The 18,478-nt window shown below is 46.6% G+C and overlaps 1 protein-coding gene across 4 annotated transcripts in view; it reads left to right on the top strand.

Annotated features, from left to right (window-relative positions):
- Positions 1-18,478, top strand: part of UBXN2A (UBX domain protein 2A) — a 905,003-nt gene that overhangs the window by 39,358 nt on the left and 847,167 nt on the right. Inside the window, exon 1 of one of the 4 annotated variants that reach the window (XM_044062753.1) lies at positions 17,684-17,836. The exons of the other annotated variants lie outside the window; for them this stretch is intronic. The gene's annotated coding sequence lies outside the window, so the exon portion shown is untranslated. Of the gene's footprint in view, positions 1-17,683; positions 17,837-18,478 lie in introns of those variants that run through there. 4 annotated transcript variants of the gene reach the window in all.

An 18,478-nucleotide genomic window follows, 5' to 3' on the forward strand; every position in this document is an offset into this window, starting at 1 on the left:
TCGGAATTTTTTTGTTTTAAATTGGCTGATTCTGAATATATTTCTATTAATAATGTTTTATATTTACATATTTTTTCTTAATTTTCTTCTTAAATTTTCTTTCTGTGTACCCGCTCCTCTTTTAGCTTCATGTGACTCTGTTTCTTTTCTCTTTATCTTTTACCTTTGGTAGTCTCTCTTAGTACCATTGTTGGTTCCTTTCTTCTGTTTATTACACTTTTAGGTACGCTTATATTACCATTGTTTAGTGATTTCTTCTTTCTATCTATTTCGGTCTCTTAGTTGTTAAAAAAAAAAACTTCTTTCTATCTATTTCGGTCTCTTAGTTAAAAAAAAAAAAAAAAAATCTTCATTTCTATAGTTCTTGTTTATCAGTGTGTGTGCATTTCACCCCTTTTTATTTTGTTATGGCTGAAAAACAGCTCACACCTGTTAAAACTTCAAAAGGCACCACTGGTTTCAAAAGGTGCCATTAGTGCCAGGATAAGATGCCCAACGCTGACTGGGCATACCTTAAGCGTATACTGCCTGGGAAACTTCATCTTGGAAAATTGTTCAGTTTGTCACAGGTTCTCTGCTTGTACCCTTACTGGGAGGAAGAATAAACTATTTTCTTGAAGAGACTCTTCAAATCTGATTTCGAAGAGGCTGTTTCTGGGTCTAGGACTGAAGCTAGCATATCTTCCTCCTCTACCAAGAAAAGACCTTTGCGTCTTAGTTTATCAGAACCATCCAAGAAGGTCTCTGAACTGACCTTGGTACTGTAGAGCTTTTCGGCACCAGAAGATCTATTTGGTTCGACCTCTAAAACCTTATCAGTATCCTCAGTACCCTCTGTGCCAAAACGGTCACAGCTGCATTTTTCTTCTAGGACATGGTACTCACCAACCTTTGATCCTTTTAAGACAGGCCACCAAGTCCCTTTCTCAAAGTGAGACCTCCTTAGTCTCCTTTGACTGCCTCTAACCGATCTACTAAGAGTCTGTCAGAAGCCGACATTGTGAGACCGGTGGATCATCTTTTGTCGGTGAGCGGATTATCCTCTGTTCCTTGCCACATTGACATCGGAATCAGCCAATCTATGATACTGTTAGATGTTCTTCGTGTTTGACTTTTGCAGTCATCACACTTGGTTTATCTGCCTGCAGGTAGCCCTCAGTTGGCCCGAATACCAGAGTCTTAGTATTTTTGCGTTGGATGCTGTCGCTTCTTCCATGACGTCAGGGGTATAAAAATAGGCAGCTGACGCCACTACATCGGTCTTTCTTGCTGAGGAGGATCCAGATGCAGTTCACAAGTGCCTGTCGGCTGCTACCTGAAGTTTTTGTTTTCGAGTTGATAATCCTGAAGTCTTCTAAAGCTAAGTACCCCGTTAGAGATCCTTTTTTCTTCCTCTAACCGATGTTATAAGAAATTAACATTTGTCTTGCCTGTGGAAAGCAAATGCCTCACAAAGATTTTCATTCTTACTGAGTCACATATTTAGGCCCAGGCCACAACTTCCCTCGCTTTTGGTTTTGTGCCTTGTTTAACACCCGTACCATTCGTCATCGGGCTATTTTTGTTGCTTTCGCTCTTGATGTCCGTATTCCAAAATGGCTTTGGTAAGCCATCTGACTACCGATATTCTGAAAAAATGTAAGGATAAAGACAGAGACGGACCGCATAGGTCCAAAACTGCCGACGATGCTTCCGTTAAGCTAGTCGCCAATCCGCCGGTACTCAGTGAGGTGCCTTTGCAGCCTCTGATGCCCGCTTCTGTAGATTCGTAGGTCTTGGCTGAGACCCATTCGGAGTCCGGTATGCAGCGAGATGCTCTTTTGACTGTGGAACCAGCGGATGTCTCTACCTTGGATGGGTCCGGAGCCGCTGTGCAGGCACTGGCTTCTGAGGGTGTTTTCCGACCTACCGATGTTCGAATCAGACCAATGACTTCTTTTTTTAGCCAAAACTACTGAGTTTCTTAGGCCCAGAGTACGCACTATGCCCAGAAAACTGACGACCAAAGTGCATGCTCAGGCCCCCATGCCACAGAAACAAATGCTTAGAATGGCTGAAGAACTTATAATGCTAATTAGGGGAAGCCAGCCTTTATTTAGTTTATATAATTTAGAATTTAGTTGCCTTCAGATTCTACAGACCAGGAGTCCGATGACTCTGACCTTTCTGATTATCAGGACATGCCCTTATCAGTCTGTGAGGATTCAGATGCATAGGAATCCATTCCCTCTGCCTCCCCTCCAGAGGATTTTTCTTTTGATGAAACCTTTCATACTTTAAGAGAGCATTTCCATTGGGAATGCAAGACTATACTCAGTCCAAAAAGAGACTCGGAGAAATTTTAGAGCTACCTCAGCACAGGTCTTTAGCTATTCTCCCTGTCCTGGATGTTGTGGATGATGTTTTCATGGAATCCAGTCTTACTCCAGACACCTCACCTCCGGCTCCTAGGAAACCTGACTGGTACTACCGAGTACCTGATTCCCACAAGTTTCTTTTCGAGAATCCTACTGCTGATCCAGAGATCATTTCCCAGGGACCTAAAGTTATTAAGGCTGCTACAGCCAAAAATCCTACCCCTTCGGACAGGGATTCCAGAGCTTTAGACAGATGGGGTAAGAAGGTATATACCTCTGCAACTCTTCCTTTCAGGGCATTGAATTGCCAGATCTGAAGTGGTTAACTTCATTTGGTCTGTAACCTGTGGGTATCGGATCCGTCCTCGGATCCGAGCCGGCAGCTTTACCTAGCTAAAGATCCGAGCTCCTAGGTCCTCCCCCTACCCATAATCCCCTGCTACACACCCCCCATCCTCTGATCTAGTTTGCCGCGGCTTATAGCAGCTTCTAGAGACAAGCTCTTGGCGTGGGTGAGAGATTTCTAGTTTTATAAAACTTTTAAAATAATTTTTTTTCAGGAAGTTCTGTTGTATGTGTATGGTTTAGCCCCTTTACCGACTAGTATACTTTGTTAATATTTTTGAAGTAATTTTTTTTCAAATTCGTTTTTCAACCCTCCCCCTAGTGTGTGTGTGTGTGTAGTGTGATGGCTGAAGGGCCTAAAGCCATTTTTTCTAAATGCACCGAGTGTGGTCATAAGCTGTCCCCAGCCGATGGCCACACTCAGTGCGTTATTTGCCTGGGGGTGGCCCATTTATCCACAAGCTGCCAGGTCTGTGCAGCTTTCAACCCCCGGGCTATCAGGGATAGGAGGAGCAAGCTAATCCTGGCGGGATTGTTGCCCCTGGATTCTTCTTCTTCCTCCTCTCCCTGTAAGGTACCGGTCGTGGTTGCGGCTTCTGTGTCTTCCGATCCCCCTCCCTTGTTGGGGACTCAAACTCCCTCTGTTTCTCAGGGTGAGGGGGAGTCTTCTTCCTCTTCTAAAGAGAAGAGGAGGGATAAGGACCGGCATAGCCATAAAAGGCGGGCTGAGTCTCATCCCTCGGCCCCATGAGCTAAGGTAGCCAGTCCCGCTAAGAGGGTGTCTAGTTCTTCTCATTCTTGGCTCCGTTCTCCTTGCTTTTCCCCGGAGCCGGAAGAGGAGTACCGGTCTCCCTCGAGGTGGCCCTCCAGGCCCACCTCGGCGACCTCCTCCAGATCCACCAGAAGCTTGATCGACGCTGATTTGGACCGGATGATGCGTCATTTCTTGCAGGCTCAAATGCAGATGGGGGGGAGCTCTGCCCCTTTCTTTACCCCGATCACTCCTTCTCCGACTCTGTATCGGGTTTCGGAGTCATCGGATCTGTGCCGTTTCGGACCCGGGGATCCGTCGGCGCCAACAGTCATGGTTACTTCGCCGACTATACCCTCGAGCGTGTCGGATCCTAGCTCTCGGGACAGAGAGCAGAGCGTCGGATCCGTGGGGGGAACTGTGTCTTCTGCGTCGTTTATGTCGGAGCACACTTCCCTCTCTGGTCCAACCACTTCGACTCTGAGGGGGCTGTTCTCGGAGCCAGGGGAGAGCGGTTCGCCTTCAGCATTTGATGTAGTGCAGAGGGTGCTGTCAAAGACTTCCAGATCCCCAGTTCGGGCTGCGGATCCATCCATCACTCCTGCGCATTTGGGCCTGTCCTCCATCATCCGGCAACAGGGACAGCCTGCATCGGCGCTCCAGTTGGTTCCCTTAGAGGAACAAGACCCTGTGGGTGAGCCCTCCTCGGATAGCCCCACCGAGGAGGTTCCTCGCAAACGGAAGTGCAAAAGGAGGCACCTGGACTCCCCGGAGTCCCTCACAGAGGACACAGATTTGGAGGAAGGGGAAGGTTCCCCAAGGTTACCCCCTGAGGATGTCTCCTTTGGAGACATCCTGGAAATGCTGCGAATCAGAGGAGGGTGGTCTGCCCAAAAACCTTCCTTGGATGAGTATGTGTTTCTGGATGCGTTCGATGCAGGCCCATCTACTACTTGGATGTCCCCCCCCCCGGCTGACCCCCTGGTGGACTTAATTACCACCAGGGCTTGGAAGGAGCCGGACACCGTGGAGCCAATTCCCAGAAGGCCAGACAAGATACTTAGCCCCCCTTCTGATAGGCTGGCTTGGTCTAAAGGTTCTCCAGTGGATGCCATGGTGGTGGCGGCGGCTGCCACCAAGAAGGAACTAGCGCAGGAGAGTTCCTTGGTCCACCCTCCAGATAAGGAATCTTGGACGTTGGACTGCATTGGAAAGTGGATGTTTGCTTCAGCTACCTTCTCTGTGAGGGCACTGAACTATATGGCACACGTTATCAGACTCCAGCGAGACTTGATTAAGGAATATGCTGGAGCCCCCCCCCCCCCGAAGTCCATGGCGGCCGTGTACAAATGCACCTTCTCGACTCGCATGGTTACTCTGAAATCTATTACTAACGCATCTATGCGGCTACTTTCCCATGCCATGGAGGGAGCAGCTAGAGCCAGCGGAGCAGGCATCGCTCTGTGGCACCATGCCTGGCTCCGTCTTTGCAATTTTGCAGAACCCTTCAAGGCATCCTTCGCTAATGCGCCATTTGACGGTTCTACGCTCTTTGGCAAGACCATCCACGACACGCTGGTCCAAAGCGAGAAGGATGGGAAGACGCCGTCTGCCGTCAGGATCTGCTTCTCTAATCCCCAACGGTCCTTCTCGAGGAACCAGAGGGGACAAAAGAAGATGTGGTTCCGGAAATCACAGCAGTCCCGTCCCGCTTTGGATCCCTCGTCCTTCAGAGGCAGAGGAGGACAAGGTGGATGCCAGCCCAGAGGTAGAGGGGGGCCGCGGAATCTCTGGTCCCGGGAACCTTTCTCGGAGAGGCCCGCGCAACAGCCCTGAGGGCTTATCCGGCTGACCCTCTCTGGAGGCAGTCTGGGGGTGTTTGTCTGAGCACCTCCAAGCTTGGGAGTCTATTACTATGGACCGGTGGGTGCTCCGAATTATATCCAGAGGTTATTCCATTCCTTTTCTGAGTCTTCCCCCTCCTATGAAACGCCTCCCCGATGTCCCACCCGATCAAAGGGAGGCGGCAGCTTCGGAAATTTTGAAGCTATTAGAAAAAAGAGCCATCCAGCACATCCCCCCAGGCCAGTCTGGATTGGGAAATTACTCCAGGTTCTTTTTAGTGCCAAAGAAGATGGGGGAGCTGCAGCCTATACTAGACCTCTCATCTCTAAACCTGTTCATTCCCAAAGAGAAATTCCAGATGGTCACTCTGCAGTCTATTCTCCCCTTCCTACAGGAGACCGATTGGATGTGCTCCATAGACCTCAATGATGCGTACTACCACATTTTGATGGACAGACGATCCAGGAGGTTCCTCCACTTTCGTATGGGAGCTGGTCACTTTCAGTTCAGGGCTCTTCCGTTCGGCTTCACCTCAGCCCCCAGGGTGTTCACCAAGGTCATGGCAGTTGTCGCAGCCCACCTGAGACTTCAGGGCATTCGGGTCTTTCTGTACCTGGACGACTGGCTCCTCACCGCCTCCACCAGGCATCAGCTCTGCTTGGCCAGGGATTATACCCTGGCTCTTACTCAGCGGCTAGGTATTATGGTAAACCTTCAAAAATCTTTCCTTTATCCTGTGCAGGTTCTGGAGTTTATAGGAGCCAAGATAGATGCACGCTTTTCTAACAACAGACAGGTTGTGCAGTTTGTCTCCATGTTTTGGCAATTCTCCAGTCCCCAGCCCCACCTGCGGAATTAGTCCTGAGAGCTTTGGGCTCAATGGCGGCGGCCATCAGTCTGTCGCCCTTTGCGCGGCTGCGAATGAGAATCCTTCAATGGACTCTTCAGGTCCAGTGGTCACTCTTGCTGCACCCCTTGAACACCCTGATTCCCTTGAGCAGGGTTTGCAAGGACTCCCTTCTGTGGTGGCTACACTCTCAGGAGAGAGGGGAGACTGTTCGTCATGCCTCAGCCCCAAGCCACGTTGACCACGGACGCTTCTCGCCTCGGGTGGGGGGCGGATGCTATGGGCAGAACCGTCCAAGGCAGGTGGGCTTCCTCAGAGACCGTTCTGCATGTCCATGTCCTGGAGATGAGGGTGGTGCTTTTGGCGTTGCAAGCCCTACAAGACCTTCTTCCTCCGGGAACTATTGCAATTCAGTCAGACAGCATGGCTGTAGTCTGGTACATTAACAAACAGGGAGGAACCAGATCTTATCCCCTTTGCTGAGAGGCCATGAGAGTTTGGGAATGGGCGATCTCCACCAACTGCTTTCTGGTAGCAACGCACATTCCGGGCCGGACCAACATCCTAGCGGACAAGCTAAGTCGCTTGATCCTCACACCGTACGAGTGGTCTCTAAACCCGTTAGTAGCGAAACAGATCTTCCTCAAATGGGTCTACCTTGCTGCGATCTTTTTGCTTCTCCGTCAAACACGAAGTGCAGCGAATATTTCGTTCCAATTCCCCTGATAGGGGACCCCAGAGACGCTTTGGTTCATGCTTGGCCCCCCGGTCTCTTTTATGCTTATCCCCCGCTTCCGCTCATGACGAAGTTCCTGCAGAAAGCCCATCGGTTGAGGAGCAAGATAATCCTCATAGCCCCATTCTGGCCTTGCCAGATCTGGTTCCCTTACCTGCGGTCTCACAGTGTAGTTCCTCCTTGGATCTTAGATCCCATTCCAGATCTAATTTCTCATCCTGCGGGATTACAACCCCCAAACCTGGGCGACCTCAAGCTCACGACTTGGTTGATCCAGTTCTGCTGATAGCAAGGACTCCCGGTATCTCATCACCAGTGAAAGCCATTCTGGCAGCAGCACACAACCTTCTACCAGAAAAATCTACGGTAGTAAATGGAAACGTTTTTCCATTTGGGCCAAAGACAGAGGGTTGGACCCTGTTACTGTCCCTATCCCAAGGATTCTTGAATTTCTGTCCCATATCTTTCATCAGGGAGCCAGTGCATCTACGGTTAAAGTACAGTTGGCAGCCATCTCTCATTTTCATGTGGGGGATGATGTAGGACCTCTGGCTTCCACCAGGATTTGCAAAACCTTTTTAAAAGGCGCTTTTCTGTTGAAAGTGCCAGTTAAGTCTGCGGTCCCACCATGGGACTTAACACTGGTCCTACAGGCTTTGACGGGCCCTCCTTTCGAACCGGCCGCATCGGCTCAGTTGAAATTTTTATCTTGGAAAACAGCCTTCCTGGTTGCAGTTACTTCGGTCAGGAGAGTGGGAGAGTGTCTGAGCTTCAAGCCCTGTGCGTGAAACCCCTTTATCTAATATTTCATAAGGACAGAGTTTCTCTCGGGACTAATCCTTCCTTCCTCCCTAAAGTAGCCTCTGAGTTGAATATTAATCAGTCTGTTAATCTGCCAGTGTTTTTTCCCAATTTCCAGAACAAAGGGGAATACACACTACACAAATTGGATGTGCATAGATAACTCCGTTTTTATTTGCACAGGATAGCAACTAACCATAAATCTGATCAATTGTTTATGTCCTTTGCCAAGTCTTCTTTGGGTAAGCCTATTACCAAAGTGACATTAGCCAACTGGATTTCACAATGCATCATTCAAGCCTATTTAGCTTCCAACAAACCGGTACCTGTGGGAATCCATGCTCATTCAACCCGATCCATAGCTACCTCTGCAGCGTTCTGGTCTAGAGTCCCTATAGACGACATATGTTCAGCAGCTACTTGGTCCTCCTCTCATACATTCATTTCCCATTATAAATTGGATATGATTTCCAGGAGTAGGGCTTCCTTTGGCTCCGTGGTGCTCCGGAATATTCTTCCTTGAGGGCCGCCCAAGGTTTCTAGGTAGCTGGGGACTCTGTCCCACAGGTTGCAGACCAAATGAAGTTAACCACTTCAGATAAATAAGTTATGTGCTTACCATAACGTTCCATCTGAGTAACTTCATTTGTCTGCAACCAACCCCCCCCCCCCCCATTCCCACTAACCAGTTTCATGCTTCTTAACCAAGGAGAGGATTGTCCATTCTGTTAGGCAGTAAGTTACTGGCCTCTTTCGAGGGTCTTGTGGAGTCTCTATAGGCAAACTCGATCTGAGGATGGGGGATGTGTAACAGGGGATTATGGGTAGGGGGAGGAGCTAGGAGCTTGGATCTTTAGCTAGGTAAAGCTGCCGGCTCGGATCTGAGGACGGATCTGATACCCACAGGTTGCAGACAAATGAAGTTACCCACTCAGATGGAACGTTATGGTGAGTACATAACTTCTTTTTTCACATGCTGAAGTACCAGCAACATATTATGGAACTCGTTAAACAAAAATTGGTAATATTTCCAGATTATGCAGAAAATAAAGATTTGCAAGAGCTTATGCATTCTGTAAACCAAGTTAGTAAGCATACTTTGCAGTGTGGTTTTGATGCCCTAGAAGCATTTTGCAGGTCTGCAGTCACTGGCCCTGTACTGAGAAGACATGCTTGGCTGAAGGAGCAGACCTTGCCAGATCATGTCAAATCCAAATTACTAGACGCTTCTTTAAATAAGGACGTTTTGTTTGGCACCAAAGCAGAAGTTCTTAAAAAGATGGAAGAAAAAGTTAAATCTATGCAAACTGTTAAAGAATTCTTAAAAGTACAACCACCTCAATTCAAAACACTAGTCCTTTCTGGCCCCCTCCAGGCCTTCCTAAACAAGACCCAGGGGAAACAGACCACCCAGACTACCGTGTCACAGTATGCAGAGATCCAAGCAATGGAGTGCTCCCACACGTAAAACGGAGTGATAAGCCATCTCCCTATGGAAAAAGTTCACAATGACTTCTCAACTCTACCTCCCAGCTCTGCCCAACTGCTTGTTCCCCTGGGAGGAAAACTTGCCCTTCATGCAAAAAACTGGATGCCTATCACTCAGGACTGATGGGTCCTCAACATTGTATCGCAGGGGTACAAATTTTATTTCCATTTACTGCCAACCCCAAGCGGGTTTCCAGACCTTCCTCCAAGCCAGTGGGCAGAGGCTCAAAACCAAGTTCTTTCCCTGCACAACATCAGAGCTATTCAGCCAGTTCCAGTAGAACTAAGGGGTCAGGGTTTCTACTCCTGACTATTCCTGGTACCCATGAAAGAGGGCTCTTGGCGCCCAATCCTGGATCTTTCAATTATCAATCCCTTCCTGGTGGTCCCAAAATTCAAGATGCTTACCCTGCAACAGCTTCTCCCTATGCTAGCCAAGGATGCTTGGTTAGTCACCCTAGACTTAAAAGAAGCTTATCTGCACATCCCCATCAGGGAGTCATGCAGGAAGTATCTACGTTTCAGGGCAGGATCTATGCATTATCAGTTCTCTGCACTTCCCTTTAGCTTGTCTACGGCACCCAGGGTATTCACAAAATGCCTGGCTCCAGCCATTGCATACTGCAGGCAGAGAAATATCCAAATTTACCCGTACTTGGACTACTGCCTGATTCAGGCGGACAGCCAGGAATTGCTGCTTCAGCCCCTGGCATTTGTAAAAAGCCTTCTCACTTCATTGTGGTACACCATCAACGAAAATAAATCACAACTGGTGCCCAATCAAAAGATTGTATTCCTGGGAGCAAGCTTGGACACAACTTCCCAGATGGCATTTCTCACTTAAGAAAAACAGGTCTATCTGACAGACTACTTCAAGCAAATGGCCACCAGAATCCAGCTAACTGCAAGCCCTAGGGTTCATGGCCTCATGTGGTCTGCTAATTCCATATGTAAGACTGCATATGAAGAAACTTCAGTGGTACTTAAAAAGTCTTTGGTGCCAACATTCTCAGGATCTGGAAATGGTCATTCCAAACATACCTTGTCTGAGGGCAGAGTTCCTTTGGTGGGCAGAAGCATGCTACCACAACAAGGGACTGCATTTTACTCTACCCCACGCTGCCCAAACCCTGACCACAGACTCATCAGACTATGCATGGGGGGCCCACATGGCTGACAAACGCATTCAGGGCCACTGGAGCACAAGCTAAATTCTCCTGCACATCAGCCAAAAGGAGATGCTAGCTGTAGAGAATGCTCTGACAACGTTCAGATATCTAATCCTTCCAGGACAACTGCTGATAAAAACAGAACACCACAGTTATGTGGTACATAAACAAGCAGGGGGGGAACCCATTCTTACCCACTCTTCAGGTTATCCATGACTCTGTGGAGCACAGCTTTGGACAACCAAGTCCATTTACAAGCTCAATTCCTGCCAGGCAGAATTCACTGGCAGACGACTTAAGCAGAAATCTCCTAGACCCACATGAGTGACAATTGGAGCCCAGTACCTTCACCCTTCTGATCCAGAGGTCGGGGACCCCAGAGGTGGATCCCTTTGCCTCCTCCCACAACCACCAGTTAAGCAAATTCTGCACCAGGAGCCCTCACAGCAGGGCCTGGAAGGTGGATGCCCTATGCTTTCAATGGGAAAACCTCTCTATCTGTGCCTTTCCCCTTCTGCCACTTCTGTCAAGAGTACTACTCTAGATAAAAGAAGACCGGCCAAAGATAATTCTGATTGCCCCGGACTGGCCATGCCAGCACTGGTACCCACTCCTGCGCAGCCTGACAACGGTGTCACCCTGGCACCTACACCAGATCCCTACCCTGCTGTCACAGCAGGAGGGACAGATTTTGCATCCACAATTGTAAACCCTAAATCTTGCAGCCTGGCTTACTTCTTGAATACTCTACCAGCAACCCTAAGTAAACAGGTGCTGGGCATCATTCTTGAAGCCAGTAGGCCTAGTACTAGGAAATCCTATGTGGAAAAGATATTGCTCTTGGATTCATTCAAAAGGAAAGGACACAGCAGTGCCCTCCTTACCTCTAAACCTGGATTACCTAGCAGAGCTACTCCAGAGGCCTATCCTTCTCCATTAAGATTCATGTCTCTGCCATTTTGGCTCATTACAATACTGAGCCACCTCTATTTACTCACCCTCTCATCAGACAGTTCCTGAGAGGGGCTAACAACCTAAGGCCCCCAAGGAGAGCACCCACCCCTTCTTGGGTTCTTAACTTTGTACTGGAAAAGCTCACGCTTCCCCCTTTTGAACCTGCTGCTTCAACAGAGTTAAAATTCCTCTCTTGGAAAACAGCATTGCTTCTAGACATCACTTCAGCTAGAAGAGTGTCTGAGCTAATGGCACTGATGGCTGTGGAACCCTTTATTATATTCCATGCTGACAGGGTTTCCATCAGGACTAACATGTCCTTTATGCCTAAGGTGGTGTCCAGTGTGGCCCTAAACTAAGCCATCCATTTGCCAATCTTCTTCCCTAACCCTCAGAATAAAGGAGAAAGGATCCTGCACTCTTTGGATGTGCACAGACAGCTCCGGTTCTTTTTCAGAAAATCTGACCATCTGCTAGTCAGCTTTGCAACAGGGGCAGAAGGCAAGGCCATTTCTAAACCATTTCCAAGTGGAAAGCACACTGCATCCATTTCTGCTACAAGCATCATGGAAAACCAACCCCTCAGGGGGTCAGAACACATTCCACTAGGGCTACTTCTTTCTCTACAGCATTTCTAAGGGAAGTCCCTACCAGGGACATTCTGGAAGCTGCAACCTGGAGTTTTGTACACGCCTTCAGCAAGCATTACCACTTACCTGTCTTTTCCAAATCCAGGGCAGGATTTACTACAGCAGTCTTGCCGGGCCTACTAGCCAGCCCTAACTCTTCTTGACTGCCTCCACACTTCCGCAGCTTTGAGAATCAACCCAAGTGTGATGACTGCAACAGTGAAACACGAAGAACATAGTACAGTTGTGTACACTTACCATAAATTTAGATGTTTGAGTGTATTCACTGTTGCAGTCCTGGTTTCCCTCCCTATAGCCCCTTGATTTTCTCTATCTTTCTATCTCTCCTGTCTATGGCTATTTCTAATGGTATTGGTATTTACTTTTTACTGGTGGTGGTTTCCACACTACATACTAGCTCCCTATTTGAGGGCTCCTGACATTTGGGGCAAGAAAAACTGATGTAATGGCGTCGCCTGCCTGTTTTTAAACCCCTGACATCATGGAAGAAACAGCATCAGACGCAGAAATACTAAGTCTCTGGTATTCGGGCCTACTGAGGGCTACCTGCAGGCAGATAACCCAAGTGTGATGACTGCAACAGTGAATACACTCTAACATCTTCATTTATGTTAAGTGTACACAACTGTACTTTCCTCCTCCTCTTCCACCTCTTGAGTCTTTGGAGCCCCCGGTTCTGACACTCCCGGCTTCGACTGTCTCTTTTCCATTAGCATCCTCTTCTCCAATTCTGAGAGCTGCCTTGAGCTCCTATGAGTTTTCAGCACCGGAGGGCTTCTGTGGGCAGGGCTCTTTGGTTGGGTCTGTGAGTCATGGATCGGTTTCCTTAGTTTCGGAGCCATCTATGTCCCTTGGTGCTTCGGCCCTTGTAGCTTCGACCCAGGCTTCTGTTTCGGGGAAGCCTCCTTGGTGCAGGGTGTGACCCTGGTTCCGAAGGTTTAGTTCAGTTCCGGGCTCCCATCCCTCTATGGGGGGCCAGCCTTCCTAGTCATGGAGAAGGCCTTGTCCATTGGGGACTCTCAGTCCTTGCCGGGACAACTGTCTACATCCCCTCGACCTGAGCTGCCATCCATCTTGTCCCTAGGACAGGGGGCACAAAAGTTCCAGCTTACACCCACTTTGTTGGTTTTCTCTTCATACACTTCCCCAGATCATCTTCCTGAGGAAGTTCCTGCGAAGAGGAACTGCAAGAGGAAGCACTTAGACTCCCCCAGAAGAGTCTTTCACCGAAGATGCTGATTTTGATGAAGGAGAAGGTTCCCTCAGGTCACCCCCTGATGCTGTTTCCTTTGGGAACATCCTAGAAATCCTGAAACAGAGGGTGGCTGGTCCTCCATGCAACCTTCCGCAGAGGAGTCCGTATACCTGGAGGCTTTTCGTGCCCAGCCCTCTACTTCCTGGATCTCTATGCCTGCTGATGATCTCATTAAATTGATCACTCAGCAGGCGTGTAAGATGCCTGATGCCATTGAGCCAGTTCCCAAAAGGTCTAATCGTATATCAGCCCCAAAGGATGAGACTCACTGGTCCAAAGGAATACCCGTTGATGCCATGGTGATAAGCAGCGGCCACAAAAAGGGAACATGCTGAGGAAAGTCTGACTATCCATCCTCCTAACAAGGAATCTAGGACTTTGGATATATTTAGGAAGCATGTTTATGCTTCAACAACCTTACTTCTCAAGTCCTTGAATTATATGGTAGACTTCACAAGACTACAGAGGGATCTGATCAAGGAGCTCTCGGATACCCTCAAAGGAACAGTGTCTCAAGGGGTACGAGACAAAGTTACCTCTCAGCTAACAACCCTTGATGCAATTTCTAGCTCGTTCATGAGGCTGATTGCTCATGCAGCTGCAGGGACTTCCAGAGCAGCGGGTTTAGGCATAGTCAGTAGAAGACATTCGTGGATTCCTTTATGTGACTTTGCAGAGCCATTTATAGCACCATTTGTCAACGCTCCGTTTGACGGATTCACCCTTAAGGTTGAAGACACTTTAGCCATATGTAAAAAGGATGGTAGGATGCTTTCTGCTGTAGGTGTACGTTTCGCCACTCCTCAGAGGCCCTACTCGAGGAACCAGATAAGTGGGTGTAAACCAGGGAACCTTGTTGGCTAGGCTTACTTGGGCCCTTGGGCCGATAGCCTAGTACCTACCTATGAAGGTACTATGAATTATATGGTTTAAAAAATCCAAAGTGGCTTTCCAAGATTCAAGCGGCAAAAACTTTCCATGTGGCAACGTTAGAAGTAACAGAAGACACCACCTCCAGAGGCAGAAATGGACCGGAAAACCAGGGGTCCAGAGAAACTTTCTCTGGTACTTCCTACCAGCACCCCTGAACTGGTGCCCATTTCCCTCGTAGGGAGGTAGTAGGATGATGACTCTCTCTGCATCAATCTGCCTGGCAAACATTAACTATGGACAAATGGGTGCAAGGAATAATACCCAAAGGTTACAAAATACTATTATCAGTTCTCCCATCATCCCAGAAGAAATTCTTGGACATACCACCCAGTCACAGAGAAGCAACAGCTTTAGAAATTCAAAGACTGCTAGGCAAGAGTCATCCAAAAAGTCCCACCAGACCAAACAGGATCTGGGTTTTACTCAAGGTTCTTTTTAGTGCCCAAAAAAATAGGGGACTGGGGACCTCAGCCAATTCAACAAGACAATTCACCAAACCAAATTCCTGGTGGTCTCTGTACAGCTGATACTTCCATTCTTGGAAAAATGTGATTGAATGCACTCTGTAGACCTACATGGTGCTTATTACTATGTAAAAATGGACAAAAGCTCCAGGAGATATCTGCGCTTCCGGCTGGGAACCAGTCATTTCAAATTCAGAGCACTGCCCTTTGGTCTCACCACAGCCCCCAGGGTATTCACCAAATGCATGGCAGTAGTGACAGCTGATCTCAGACTGCTAGGATTTCGAGTATTTTCACATCTCGACGACTGGCTCCTTACTGCCGCCACCAGGCGTCAGAACGGGCAAGAGACTACACTCTACACCTCTGTACATCTCTAGGCATAACCATAAATTTCAAGAAATCAAGCTTGCAACCCGCTCAGCAATTAGTGTATTGGAGCCCATTTAAACACTGTTTTAGGAATTGCCTCACTCCTTCTAGAAAGACATCAGATTACAAGTCAAGTGAATTTTACGAAACAAAAGGGTACCAGCAAGGCTAGTCCTACAAACATTGGGCTCCATGGCAGCATCAGTCTTTCTTGTCCCTCTAGCAAGGTATCGCATGCAAATTTTGCAATGGCTACTTGCTTTCCAATGGTCTCTGCATCCACCAATAACTCACCTAATCTTAATTACCAATCACTGCAAACAGGATTTTGCGTGGTGGCTCTACTCCGATCAGATTCTCTTGGGTCGGCCATTCATTTTTCCCCAGCCCCAAGCGATAGTGACCATGGACGCTTCGCAGATGGAGTGGGGGGGGTCATTATCTGGGAAAAACAGTCCAAGTTGCTTGGTCCCAATTAGAGGCCAACTTGCACATCAGTGTTCTAGAGATGAGGGCAGTGTTAGCGTTGCAAGCATTCCAAGAAGTCCTTTCTCTAGGGGCAGTAGCTATTTAGACAGACAGCATGTCGGTAGTCTGGTACATCAACAAACAAGGGGGAATCAAATCTTACCCATTGTGTCAAGAAGCCCTCAGAGTTTGGCAATGGGCAGTTTCTTCCAACCGCTTTCTCACAGCAATGCACGTTCCGGGAAGCTCCAGTGTTATAGCAGTCAAACTGAGCAGAACCATTCTCATGCCTCACGAATGGTCTCTAAATCCTGTGGTGGCAAACTCTCACTACAAATTGGATCAGGTCTCGAGGAGACGAGCATCATTCTGCTCAGTGGTGCTTAGGAATATTTTTCCGTGAGACCTCCCAAGACTAAAGTAGCTGGGTACACTGTCCCACTGTCAAGGATTCAGTGAAGATTGACAACATCATATAAAGAAGTTATATCTTAACCTAACGTTCCATCTGTGTTGTCGATCTTCACAAAATCCTTGATATCCCAACCCCACCCTCCTTCCCTCAACCTGAGACTCTTAGTGGACCGGATTTTCCATAGCTAGCTTCATATTAAGGACATGTATCTGGTCTCTGACTATTCTATTTTTTATTTAACTATAAATTCTGCTCGTCTGTCTTCTACTATGTTGGGCAAACTGCCTGGCTCTAGAGTTTGGAAGGCGTAAGCTGAAATTAACGGCTGAGTCAGTTCCGAGCTCAGAACAAGGCTTAGTGAAGATCTACAACACAGATTGAACATTATGGTAAGACACAACTTTTTTTTGCGACTTGTTTTCATCTTCTGTGTCTGTGCAAACGGGCACAAAGGGCATTCTTAAAGAAGAACCCCGTTAAAAAATGTGTGTGTATGTATGTGTTTGTGTATGTGTGTGTGTTTATGTGTGTGTGTATGTGTATACATATATATATATGTTTTTTTAATGGGCCCACCAGCCCATTTTGGCACTGGCCCTTCTGGCATTTGCTAGAACTGCCAGATGCCCAGTCTGCTCCTGGCAGACATGTATCCTTCAGCTCAGTGGTGATGAATGATTGTGTGCTGCACTGGAGACTTAAGAGCCATTAGTTTAGTTTATTAGATGAATTGCAACTATATTTAACTATAATTATTCTGAATACAGCTGTAACTATAGTAACTCTTCCTCCACACGAAACAAAACATGGTTATTGTATATAGTAATAGAATTTACACATTACAATTCAGGGCCTCTGCTTTGATTGCTGTGCATCCAGCCTTCCCAAAGCTGTACCCTGCACAAAAATACAAGGTTGTGAAAGTCAAAAATGTCAGTTCTAGCAGCATTAGAAAAAAGATAACTGAAAAGCTGTCGCACTCTAATTTTGATTTTTAGATAAGCTGTTGCTTCTCAAACTGGTTTTTTTTTTCTGAAGTTGAGATCAGTTGAGCTAAACTTATATAAACTGTTTCCTTTGTTCGTAAGCTGAGCCATCGTGGGGAAAAGTCCAAATGATGTGGGATGATAACGGTGTATATACTAACAGAATAAAACAGGTGTTTTAGTTGATATTAGTGAAGCATTATCTGTACGTAACTATCCATGTAATGCTGTTGTATATGACTGACCTTTATCAAGAAAAGCAAGCTTTTAAGTAAGAAACAGAAATGTGCTTTTTTTTTTTTAAATAACTGTGGAGCTGCCACAGGGAATCTGTTAGTTAATGCATGCATATTTATGCAAATGTTGAATATATAGAAACCTCAAAGGCCAGGTGGAACTTTAAGAAATGTGGTGCTTACAATTTATGTATTTGTTTATTTATTTGACTTTAACTGGGTATGTGAACTGGTCTAAAGGCTATTTTCAGACATGACATGGGCCAGAAGGCAATAACTTTTAACGTAACGATTACAAAATAGATTACAGTCCAAGTTGCATTTCATAACAGTTGTAGTCATATTGCTTTATGACCAACACTTACAGTTCAGAAATTGCTGTAGATCTTTTACATGAGTGTTATTTCAAGTTACTGCATTTTGTACAAGGATACCAACACTAATACAATTCAAGTACTGTAGTTGAGTTTTTTATGTAATTGTAGGTCGATTGAACACTCTAAGTTGGCCCTAGGCATGAGTGTATGTGCTGTCTGTGGAAGGTTGGGCACCAGGCTGGCAACTCGACACCATAAATCTCCACTGCCAGTCATGAGCGGACAAGGTGTTCCGCTGTGGCGACCCCTTACCGAGAAAAGCTGAAAGAAGAAGAAGACGAAGATTTAAACAAATTATTGCTTTATATATAGAGATACTGGCACTATTTATTTACGTACCTAACCTGAATGTATAGCTGTCTTGATGTATCATTACTGCTGCACCTGGTATGTAGTGTGATTTTCTTTTTCTTATTATTATTATTGTTATTGTTGTTGTTATTAAAAGATAATCTTGACCCCATTTCCCCAGATAGTACAAGTTCCTTATAAAAACTGCACTTATATTTGTGAGTCAGTTGTGCTTTCTTGAGCTTTCCTAAAAGAGCTGATTTGTTCCTTTTTTTGTCTGGTACAGTATAGATGTAGATTTGTAAAAGGCTGTTTTTGTAACTTGTAGTGTACCTTGACCTCTTAGGTTATTCCAGAGAGTTCTGACTACTAGTGTGCTTTTTAAAGGTAGGCAACAACTTTCATTTACTGGCTTGCAGGTTCAAGTATTTAAAAATAATCTTTTGCTTCATTCAGCCCGTAACCATTTGTTTTTCCATTTGGTTTTACATCTTGTATGAATAATGAATCTGAATATTTTCTCAGCTTTTTGGAGGGTAGCAGTTTTTTGTTGGGACTCTAAAGAATCCAATGCAAAAAACAGAATCCTAGGATAAAGTTCCTTAGTCACAAGATATCCAAACGGAACAAACATGTTTAGTCTCTGTTTTGACTCTATAAAGATTAGTGGTAGATCATACTTGAGACATGGGATGAGGACATTTTTAGTTATTGATGCCCAATATTCAGAAGTAAGCA

This window comes from Protopterus annectens, chromosome 2.part1 (assembly GCF_019279795.1).
Source record: "Protopterus annectens isolate FY-2018-M chromosome 2.part1, PAN1.0, whole genome shotgun sequence".
NCBI lineage: Eukaryota > Metazoa > Chordata > Ceratodontiformes > Protopteridae > Protopterus > Protopterus annectens.